Below are 11834 nucleotides of genomic sequence, written 5' to 3'. Positions count from 1 at the left end.
CACAAATCAAATGACAAGGATCTATAGAGTTGTTATATGATAAAAGAATAAATATCAATAATAAAACATGCACCACTGCAACAATGTAGAAAGCTCCCAAATGAAAGAACTCATAATACCATTTATATTCTGGTAGTAGATATGAAAGGCTCATTCTAAGATTATGAAAGCACATTGATTTGTCATTGCAGGTAATAATACACTCAGGAGCAAATGGCTATGAGTGCTATATTGCATTTATGCTAATAAACGCGCCTAAATCCGATACATTGTAGCTTCAAGTCACTGCTATGAGTAAAGGAAGCGCACCAACATTTTCCTCTTCTGTCATCTCATCTTTTTCATCTTTGCCACCTATAATGTCTATCCATCAATTTGATATCTGTTTATCCACACATCCCTTCTCCATTCTGTCAGCATCATCTACACTCTCTATCCATCCAGTCTGGTGTTTCCGTTGGTGCCAGAGGGATTAGTGGGGAGGACAGAGAGGAGATGAGACTGAGATTATGGCCAAGATAATGGTGTTTGGATTTAGAGTCGCTCAGAGCAGGCTGCAGGGGTTCAAAGCTGCAGTTTTAATCACAGGTGATGAACCACGCTCCCAGTGATCTGATTAAACAGAATGAATCAGCACACACTGAGAACGTAGGCTGGCATTAACAAAATGAACCCACACAAATGGCATTCACATGAAACTGGTGAGGCACTTAAAGAGTGAAGACCTCTGTCAAGAAAGAACATTATATTTTACACTAGAATCGGATCAAGGGGCAGAGCCAGGAATTTTCTTTTGCATTTGGTTGAGTGTGTGTGTTCATTAAATTAGGACAGATAAATGAAGAATAATATAATTTAAATGCCACAGGGCAATAGGGCAGCGCATTCTCATTTGAGGGCAGGCGCTAAAGGGGCAAATTACATGGCAAACAAAGTGAAAATGCAAAGAAAAAGTGATGCAGTGGAAAATAGACGTGTTGCGGTTTGGTTATAACCCGACGCTCAACGTGTCGAGGCAGTTGTGCAGGCAAGAGAACGGAGCAACTCTGGTTAGCTATGTAGGCTAACATTTACCGACACAACCTCTCCCATTTGCCTGGTCTTCCCTTCTCTGAAAAAAACTGCACTTTTCATGACTGTTTTGGTGGTTGCAGCCAAAAACAAACCAGTACACCATATTTCCGTGTAGGTAGTAATGCTGTGTTTGTATTGCGCAACAGGAACGGCTGTCCACGTTAGTGGTCAAATCCTGCGATATCACGCAGAGGTTTAAATGCGACTGCCCTGCCCTATTCCACAGTGAGTGATGTTACATTCAGAGAGAACGCAGGCCTTTTGACCAGGACTTAAAACATACAACCCTGATCTGCTCGGTAGGGGAAGGAAACTTTGTTGGTGCTTAATACAAGTTGGTGGTACTCAATACTATGGGTGTAACTGACGTTACAAAAAAACAGCCATTAAAAAATCCATAAACTTTATTGCAAATTTGCAGAGGTGGGACAAAGTCACCATCAAGTCACTCTCAAGTCATGAATCAGCAAGTCCGAAGTCATGTCTCAAGTCATAATGACCACCAATTGTTTGCAAGCTGACTTGAGACTTGACTTAGGACTTGCAGATTGGTGACTTGAGAATGACTTGACAGTGACTTTGTCCCACCTCTGCAAATTTGTCTTCAAACTAAATGGGGTTATCAACTGTTTTTATTCTAGGATATAAGGTTGCAAGCAACTGTCATTCTGCTGAAAACTGAAATGATGGTTCTTGGTCCAGTGAGACATCAGTATCAATTTGACCAGCTAACGCTTAGCCTAGGCTCATGTGACATACATCACACTGACAGAGGAACCCTGGGGTAATTTTTGATCCTACCTTGTCCTTTGACCTCCACTTCCTTTTCTCTCAAAAATTCTTGAAAGGGTAGTTGTAAAACAGCTAACTGATCATCTGCAGAGGAATGGTCTATTTGAAGAGTTTCAGTCAGGTTTTAGAATTCATCATAGTACAGAAACAGCATTAGTGAAGGTTACAAATGATCTTCTTATGGCCTCAGACAGTGGACTCGTCTCTGTGCTTGTTCTGTTGGACCTCAGTGCTGCTTTTGATACTGTTGACCATAAAATTTTATTACAGAGATTAGAGCATGCCATAGGTATTAAAGGCACTGCGCTGCGGTGGTTTGAATCATATTTGTCTAATAGATTACAATTTGTTCATGTAAATGGGGAATCTTCTTCACAGACTAAAGTTAATTATGGAGTTCCACAAGGTTCTGTGCTAGGACCAATTTTATTCACTTTATACATGCTTCCCTTAGGCAGTATTATTAGACGGTATTGCTTAAATTTTCATTGTTACGCAGATGATACCCAGCTTTATCTATCCATGAAGCCAGAGGACACACACCAATTAGCTAAACTGCAGGATTGTCTTACAGACATAAAGACATGGATGACCTCTAATTTCCTGCTTTTAAACTCAGATAAAACTGAAGTTATTGTACTTGCCCCCACAAATCTTAGAAACATGGTGTCTAACCAGATCCTTACTCTGGATGGCATTACCCTGACCTCTAGTAATACTGTGAGAAATCTTGGAGTCATTTTTGATCAGGATATGTCATTCAAAGCGCATATTAAACAAATATGTAGGACTGCTTTTTTGCATTTACGCAATATCTCTAAAATCAGAAAGGTCTTGTCTCAGAGTGATGCTGAAAAACTAATTCATGCATTTATTTCCTCTAGGCTGGACTATTGTAATTCATTATTATCAGGTTGTCCTAAAAGTTCCCTAAAAAGCCTTCAGTTAATTCAAAATGCTGCAGCTAAAGTACTGATGGGGACTAGAAGGAGAGAGCATATCTCACCCATATTGGCCTCTCTTCATTGGCTTCCTGTTAATTCTAGAATAGAATTTAAAATTCTTCTTCTTACTTATAAGGTTTTGAATAATCAGGTCCCATCTTATCTTAGGGACCTCGTAGTACCATATCACCCCAATAGAGCGCTTCGCTCTCAGACTGCAGGCTTACTTGTAGTTCCTAGGGTTTGTAAGAGTAGAATGGGAGGCAGAGCCTTCAGCTTTCAGGCTCCTCTCCTGTGGAACCAGCTCCCAATTCAGATCAGGGAGACAGACACCCTCTCTACTTTTAAGATTAGGCTTAAAACTTTCCTTTTTGCTAAAGCTTATAGTTAGGGCTGGATCAGGTGACCCTGGACCATCCCTTAGTTATGCTGCTATAGACGTAGACTGCTGGGGGGTTCCCATGATGCACTGTTTCTTTCTCTTTTTGCTCTGTATGCACCACTCTGCATTTAATCATTAGTGATCGATCTCTGCTCCCCTCCACAGCATGTCTTTTTCCTGGTTCTCTCCCTCAGCCCCAACCAGTCCCAGCAGAAGACTGCCCCTCCCTGAGCCTGGTTCTGCTGGAGGTTTCTTCCTGTTAAAAGGGAGTTTTTCCTTCCCACTGTAGCCAAGTGCTTGCTCACAGGGGGTCGTTTTGACCGTTGGGGTTTTACATAATTATTGTATGGCCTTGCCTGACAATATAAAGCGCCTTGGGGCAACTGTTTGTAGTGATTTGGCGCTATATAAAAAAATTGATTGATTGATTGATTAGAGATGTTATGAGGACTGCTTTCTTCCACCTGCGAAATATAGCGAAGATTCGTCCCATCCTGTCTATGGCTGATGCTGAGACCCTGATTCATGTGTTTGTTACTTCTAGATGGACTACTGCAATGTTCTATTTTCTGGTTTACCGCAGTGCAGCATTAGGGGTCTCCAATTGGTTCAAAATGCTGCTGCCAGACTTTTGACAGGAAGCAAAAGGTTTGGCCACATTACACCCATTTTGGCATCTCTTCACTGGCTTCCTGTCCCTGTGAGATCAGATTTTAAGGTTCTGCTGTTAACCTATAAAATTATTCATGGACTGGCACTTCCCTACTTAGGTGACCTACGTAACCTTATGTACCAGCCTGGGCTCTGCGTTCTCAGGGCGCAGGACTACTTTGTGTCCAGGGTGAATAAAAAGTCTGCAGGTCATAGAGCTTTCTCTTATCATGCCCCTGTTCTGTGGAATGATCTCCCTGCATCAATAAAACAGTCAGATTCTGTAGAGACTTTCAAGTCCAGACTTAAGACGCACTTATTTTCCCTTTCATATGGCTAGCATACTGGTATAGTATGTTACTATGCTTTCTACCCTTTTAAATTCATTTTATTAGTAAAGAGTAGAGGTGGGCGGCTCGATCCTAATATCGATAATATCGATGCCAATGCTGGTATTGATATTGAACGATCCTCGTGTAAAAAGATCGATACTCAAGCTTTTTTCTCTCCCGCACGCACTCACTGCTGCGCACGCAGATTCATCAAAGTCTACTCTCTGTAAGAGCAGCGCTGCGCTGTGTCACACAACACGGAGCAGCAGACCCTTGTATTGTGGTTTGTCAGCCCTCTACCTCAGGAGATTTTGTTTTAAGTTGTGTTGAGTGATTTTTTTTTTTAACAAAAATGTTGATTGTGATAATAAAGTATTATGTTGTCACATACAATGTTTGGCAAAATTCTATCCTAGGTCTTTTGGATCCTTTGGATCTATGAAGCTTATATATGAAAAAGTATCAGTATCAGTATCAATATCGGTGATACTGGGCCTGTATTTACTTGGTATCAGATCAATACCAAAATTCCCAGTATCGCCCACCTCTACTAAACAGAGCGGGTCGCAGCCTCAACTTTATCTAAAGTCTGGGTCTTTTAGTGAAGCTTAGGGCTAGTGGCCGCCGATCACCTTGATATTGCTTCTGTTTTTTGTGTTGCTTAATGCTGACAAATTATACTGTATTTGTTGTCTTTCTGCCGCCTGATTCTGTTTTTTTTTTTAATCTCTGTTTGAGGTGCACCTCCATCCAGAAGTGGGAGTGCAGAGCAAGCACACAGGTGACAGTGGTAAGGAACAACTCCCTCTGATAATTTGAGGAAGAAGCCTCAAGCAGACCAGACTCAAAGGGGTGACCCTCTGCTTGGGCCATGCTACCGACACAATTGACAATACAAATATACAAGAAATGTTGGGAGTCCATGTTGGTGTACAAGACGGGAGGCTTGCAGAAGAAGACACCATATGGCAAAGGTCTCAAACTCATTCCAAAAAGGATCGAGAGGGTGCAGGCTTTCTTTGCAAACACCCACTCCACCAGGTAATTTAATTTATTAACTGATTCCACCTGTTGTGAAAAGTGTAGGAACACGGACCCACAACAGGGGGCGCAAATGAACGGACAATGGAATAAGCCAAATATAACAATTTAATGTTGTGAATGTGCACAACAGAGCAACAGACAACACAATTGAGATCAACAGTCAAATAAGTTACGATGATGTGTGAGCAGGCTCAAGGATAGAAGACGCCCGTCCAGAAAAGAGCCGGATCCCACACGCCTTCCACTCCACCGGACCTGAAGCAATCCTGGAGCCACCAAGCGCTGGGTCCCCAGGTGGCCACTGCCCCCGGCTGTCAGATCGGGTACTGCTGGCAGGAAGAACAGACGTGATGGTGGGTGTGTGAACACCCAGTAAACAGTTCAACATAAAGGTGGAAAGCACCTCCACCTCTCAATCACGATGCACACGGAGCTCGTACAGATCCTGAAGTCACACTAACAGAGTCTGCAAACTCAGAATTATGTCAGTCAGCGCAGAAGTAAAGACGTTACCACTGTATGATACCAAAAAGGCTGAGACGTTTACTTGTCGGTAGACGATTTCTCGGCAGTGAGGTGAAGATGCTGCCTGGCTCTTATGGAGGTGTGGCGTTGGTGATGAGTGACAGCTGGCGTTGTTGATGAGTGATAGCTGCCACTCCCGGTTGCTCCGGCGCCCTCACGTGCCTGAAGCCCGCACTTCAGGCAGGACGCCCTGTGGTGGTGGGCCAGCAGTACCTCCTCTTCAGCGGCCCACACAACAGGACCCCCCCTCAACGGGCGCCTCCTGGCGCCCGACCAGGCTTGTCCGGGTGACGGGTGTAGAAGTCGGCCAGGAGGGCCGGGTCCAGGATGAAGCTCCTCTTCACCCAGGAGAGCTCTTCGGGTCCATAACCCTCCCAGTCCACTAGATACTGGAACCCCCGGCCCTTACGACGGACGTCCAGGAGCCGGCGAACTGTCCACTCAGGCTCCCCGTCGATGATACCGGCAGAAGGCGGCGCCGGTCCGGGGGCACAGAGGGATGAGGTGTGGTGCGGCTTGATCCGGGAGACATGAAAGACTCGATGTATCCGCAGTGAAGCTGGCAGCCTCAGCTTCACCGCAGCAGGACTGAGGACCTTAATGATGGGGAAGGGGCCGATGTACCGATCCTTCAGTTTTTGTGAGTCCACCTGTAACGGAATGTCTTTAGTCGACAGCCAAACCTCCTGCCCGGGCTGGTATGCAGGGGCCGGGGATCGGCAGCGGTCTACATGGGCCTTGGCCCTCGTCCGGGCTTTGAGCAGGGCAGAGCGGGCAGAGCTCCACACCTGACGGCACCGCCTCAGATGGGCCTGGACCGAGGGCACCCCGACCTCTCCCTCCATAAGTGGAAACAGTGGGGGCTGGTACCACAAACACACCTCAAACGGGGAGAGGCCGGTGGCAGACGAGACTTGACTGTTGTGTGCGTACTCGATCCAGGCCAGATGGTTGCTCCAGGCCGTCGGATGCGCTGAAGTCACATAGCGAAGGGCCTGTTCCAATTCTTGGTTGGCCCACTCTACCTGTCCGTTGGTCTGGGGATGGTACCCGGACGAGAGACTCACGGTGGCACCCCAGTTCCCTACAGAAACTCCTCCAGACTTGCGAGGAGAACTGGGGACCACGGTCAGAGACGACATCGGATGGAATCCCATGCAGACGTACGACGTGGTGGACCAGGAGGTCTGCAGTCTCCTGGGCCGTCAGGAGCTTCGGGAGGGCCACGAAGTGGGCCGCCTTGGAGAACCGGTCCACTATCGTAAGGATGGTGGTCATGCCCTGGGATGGCGGGAGGCCCGTGACGAAGTCCAGGCCAATGTGGGACCAGGGGCGGTGGGGCACAGGTAACGGCTGGAGGAGACCCTGTGCCCGTTGGTGGTCTGCTTTTCCCCTGGCGCAGGTGGTGCAGGCCTGGACATACTCCCGGACGTCGGCTTCCATAGACACCCACCAGAAGCGCTGCCTGACCACTGCCACGGTTCTTCGCACCCCTGGGTGACAGGAGAGCTTGGACCCATGACAGAAGTCCAGGACAGCACCTCTGGCTTCCGGTGGGACATAGAGTCTGTTCCTTGGGCCGGTCCCCGGGTCCGGGTTCCGTGCCAGGGCCTCCTGGACGGTCTTCCTCCACGTCCCAGGTGAGGGCTGCCACGATAGTGGACTCGGGGATGATAGGTTCCGGTGGATCTGACAGCTCGACTTTGACCTCCTCTTCATGGACCCGGGACAGGGCGTCAGATCACTGGTTCTTAGTCCCGGGCGGTAGGTAATCCGGAAGTCAAATCGCCCGAAGAACAGTGACCAGCGGGCTTGCCTGGGGTTCAGACGCTTGGCGGTCCGAATGTACTCCAAGTTCCGATGGTCCGTGAAAACCGTAAATGGTAGCACAGCTCCCTCCAACAGGTGTCTCCACTCCTCAAGAGCCTCTTTCACCGCCAGAAGTTCCCGATTGCCGACGTCATAGTTCCGCTCCGCCGGGGTCAACCTGCGGGAAAAATAGGCACATGGATGGAGAACCTTGTCGGACTCTCCGCTATGGGACAGCACGGCTCCTATCCCTGAGTCAGAGGCATCCACTTCAGCAACAAACTGGCGATTGGGATCGGGCTGCACCAGAACGGGTGCAGACGAGAACCGACGTTTCAACTCCCTAAACGCGGCTTCGCACCGATCCGACCAGGTGAAGGGGACTTTAGTGGAGGTCAGGGCCGTCAGGGGGCTAACTACCTGGCTATAACCCTTAATAAACCTCTGGTAGAAATTCGCGAAGCCGAGGAACTGTTGCAGCTTCCTACGGCTTGTCGGTTGAGGCCAATCCCTCACCGCCGCAACCTTGGCCGGATCGGGTGCGACGGAGTTGGAGGAGATGATGAACCCCAGGAAGGACAAAGAAGTGCGGTGGAACTCGCACTTCTCGCCCTTCACAAACAGCCGGTTCTCCAATAACCGCTGCAGGACCTGACGTACATGCTGGACATGGGTCTCAGGATCCGGGGAGAAGATGAGGATGTCGTCCAGGTATATGAAGACAAACCGGTGCAGGAAGTCCCGCAAGACGTCATTAACCAATGCCTGGAACGTCACGGGCGCATTGGTGAGGCCGAACGGCATGACCAGGTACTCAAAGTGACCTAACGGGGTTTTAAATGCCGTCTTCCATTCGTCTCCCTTCCAGATCCGAACCAGGTGGTACGCATTTCTAAGATCCAATTTGGTGAAATTTTGGGCTCCATGCAGGGGCGTGAACACAGAATCTAACAGAGGCAGCGGGTATCGATTACGAACCGTGACTTCGTTCAGCCCTCTGTAGTCTATGCATGGACGGAGTCCGCCGTCTTTCTTGCCCGCAAAAAAGAAACCTGCACCCATCGGGGAGGTGGAGTTCCGGATCAACCCGGCAGCTAAGGAGGCCCGGATGTAGGTCTCCATTGATTCGCGCTCAGGACGAGAGAGGTTGTACAGCCTGCTGGACGGTTACTCAGCGCCTGGGATCAAATTAATGGCACAATCGTACGGACGGTGCGGGGGAAGAGCGAGTGCCAGATCTTTGCTGAAGACGTCAGCAAGATCATGGTACTCCTCAGGCACCGCTGACAGATTGGGGGGGACTTTAACCTCCTCATTAGCTGTCACACCGGGTGGAACCGAGGATCCTAAACATTCCCGGTGGCAGGTGTCGCTCCACTGCGTCACTACCCCAGACGGCCAATCAATCCGGGGATTGTGCTTTAATATCCATGGAAACCCCTAAATCACTCGGGAGGTAGAAGGTGTTATATAAAACACAACCTCCTCCCTGTGATTTCCAGACACCACCAATGTCACTGGCTGTGTCTGGTGTGTGATTAATGGGAGAAGGGTGCCATCTAGTGCCTGTACCTTCAATGGGGAAGGTAGTGCCACTAGAGGGAGCCCTACCTCCCTGGCCCATCTGCTCTCCAGCAGATTCCCTTCAGACCCCGTGTCCACCAGTGCTGGGGCGTGAAGGGTAAGATCCCCACAAAGGATTGTCACTGGGATGCATGCTGATCTATGGGCTTTTCCCGCGTGGATGTTATGGCCCACCCTTAACCCAGTCTTTAAGGGCGGGCATTGTAGTTTAACCATTTGGGGCAGTTTCTTTGTATGTGCTCATCAGAGCCACAGAAAAAACACTCCCCGCGAGCCAGTCTCCGTTGTCTGTCATGTGATTTTACTTTGGCCCTGCTCGTGTCCATAGCTTCGTCAGCAGGGGGAGCTGTGGCTCCACGGAGCTCTCTGACTGTGGAGCGTGGAGACGGCGGCACCCTTTCGGACCCGGAAAGAAGAGGGACGGCTCGTGCCCGGCCACGCCCTTCGCCCCACTCCCGACGTTGTTCTTCTAACCGGTTGTCCAACCGTATAACCAGGTCGACAAGCCCGTCAAAATCCCGCGGCTCATCCTTAGCCAGCAGGTGCTCCTTCAGGACCGGAGACAGTCCATTTACGAAGGCGGCGCGGAGTGCAACGTTATTCCAGCCGGACCTCGCAGCCGCGATGCGGAAGTCGACTGCGTACTCGGCTGCACTCCGACATCCCTGTCTCATAGACAGCAGCACAGTCGAAGCGGTCTCGCCTCTATTGGGATGATCAAACACTTGTTTAAACTCCCTCACAAACCCAGTATATGTCGTTAGGAGCCGTGAGTTTTGCTCCCAGAGCGCCGTAGCCCAGGCGCATGCCTCTCCTCGAAGCAAATTGATGACATAAGCCACCCGGCTAGCATCTGACGCGTACATGACGGGACGTTGTGCAAAGACGAGCGAACACTGCATTAAGAAGTCCGTGCATGTCTCGACACAACCTCCGTACGGTTCAGATGGGCTTATGTATGCTTCAGGGGATGGGGGGGGGGTTCATTGAATCACCACTGGAATGTCTGTATTTTGTGCTCGGTCGGCTGGAGGAGGTGCTGCAGCAGCGCCTGGAGTGCGCGCTTCCACCTGGGCGGTGAAAGCCTCCATCCTCCGACTGAGTATGACGTTCTGCTCGGTTACTAAATCCAAACGAGCAGTGAAGGCGGTTAAGATTTGCTGCAGCTCTCCTAACACGCCTCCTGCCGACGCCTGTGCACCCTGTGTTTCCATTGGTGGTTCAAGCGATGGTTGACGCCCCTCGGGATCGATGACAGTGGCCGAGAAATCCTGTTGTGAAAAGTGTAGGAACACAGACCCACAACAGGGGGCGCAAATGAACGGACAATGGAATAAGCCAAATATAACAATTTAATGTTGTGAATGTGCACAACAGAGCAACAGACAACACAATTGAGATCAACAGTCAAATAAGTTACGGTGATGTGTGAGCAGGCTCGAGGATAGAAGACGCCCGTCCAGAAAAGAGCCGGATCACACACGCCTTCCACTCCACCGGACCTGAAGCAATCCTGGAGCCACCAAGCACTGGGTCCCCAGGTGGCCACTGCCTCCGGCTGTCAGATCGGGTACTGCTGGCAGGAAGAACAGACAGGTGATGGTGGGTGTGTGAACACCCAGTAAACAGTTCAACATAAAGGTGGAAAGCACCTCCACATCTCAATCACAATGCACACGGAGCTCGTACAGATCCTGAAGTCACACTAACTCCCTAACTAACATCCACTCCCGGTTGCTCCGGCGCCCTCACGTGCCTGAAGCCCGCACTTCAGGCAGGACGCCCTCTGGTGGTGGGCCAGCAGTACCTCCTCTTCAGCGGCCCACACAACACCACCTGCTCAAAGTGATGTTACCAACCTTACCAAACTCTACGGGGTTAGTAAGGTTAGACCGTACTTGTGTGAAGTGCCTTGAGGCAGCTTTGTTGTGATTTGGGGCTATATAAATGAAATACAACCCAGATTCTAATGAAGTTGGAACGTTGTGTAAAATGTAAATAAAAACAGAATACAATGATTTGCAAATCTTCTTCAACCTATATTCAATTGAATTCACCACAAAGACAAGATATTTAATGTTCATATGTTATGTTAATAATGTTAAACTTTATTGTTTTATGTGCAAATATTTGCTCATTTTGAAATGGATGCCTGCAACACGTTTCAAAAAAGCTGGGACAGCGGTATGTTTACTACTGTCTTACAGCACCTTTCCTTCGAACAACACTCAATAAGCGTTTGGGAACTGAGGGCACTAATTGGTGACGCTTTGTAGGTGGAATTCTTTCCCATTCTTGCTTGATGTACAAGTTGTACATCAACAGTCCAGGGTCTCCATTGTCGTATTTTGCACTTCATAATACGCCACACATTTTCAATGGGTGACAGGCCTGGACTGCAGGCAGGCCAGTCTAGTACCCGCACTCTATTACTACGAAGCCACGCTGTTGTAACACGTGCAGAATGTGGCTTTGGCATTATCTTGCTGAAATAAGCAGGGACGTCCCTGAAAAAGACGTTGCTAGGATGGCAGCATGTGTTGCTCCAAAACCTGGATGTACCTTTCAACATTGATGGTGCCATCACAGATGTGTAAGTTGCCCATGTCATGGGCACTAACACACCCCCATACCAACACAGATGCTGGTTTTTGAACTTTGCGCTGATAACAATCTGGATGGTCTTTTTCCTCTTTT

The 11834-nt window shown here is 49.0% G+C and overlaps 1 protein-coding gene across 1 annotated transcript in view; it reads left to right on the top strand.

Moving 5' to 3' along the window:
* The first annotated feature begins 570 nt into the window (after positions 1 to 570).
* Positions 571 to 11834, top strand: part of nsrp1 (nuclear speckle splicing regulatory protein 1) — a 39302-nt gene continuing 28038 nt past the window's right edge. Inside the window, exon 1 of the mRNA XM_034178194.1 lies at positions 571 to 588. The gene's annotated coding sequence lies outside the window, so the exon portion shown is untranslated. The remainder of the gene's footprint in view (positions 589 to 11834) is intronic.

This window comes from Thalassophryne amazonica, chromosome 9 (assembly GCF_902500255.1).
Source record: "Thalassophryne amazonica chromosome 9, fThaAma1.1, whole genome shotgun sequence".
Lineage (NCBI taxonomy): Eukaryota > Metazoa > Chordata > Actinopteri > Batrachoidiformes > Batrachoididae > Thalassophryne > Thalassophryne amazonica.
This window is presented reverse-complemented; position numbering and strand designations above follow the sequence as displayed.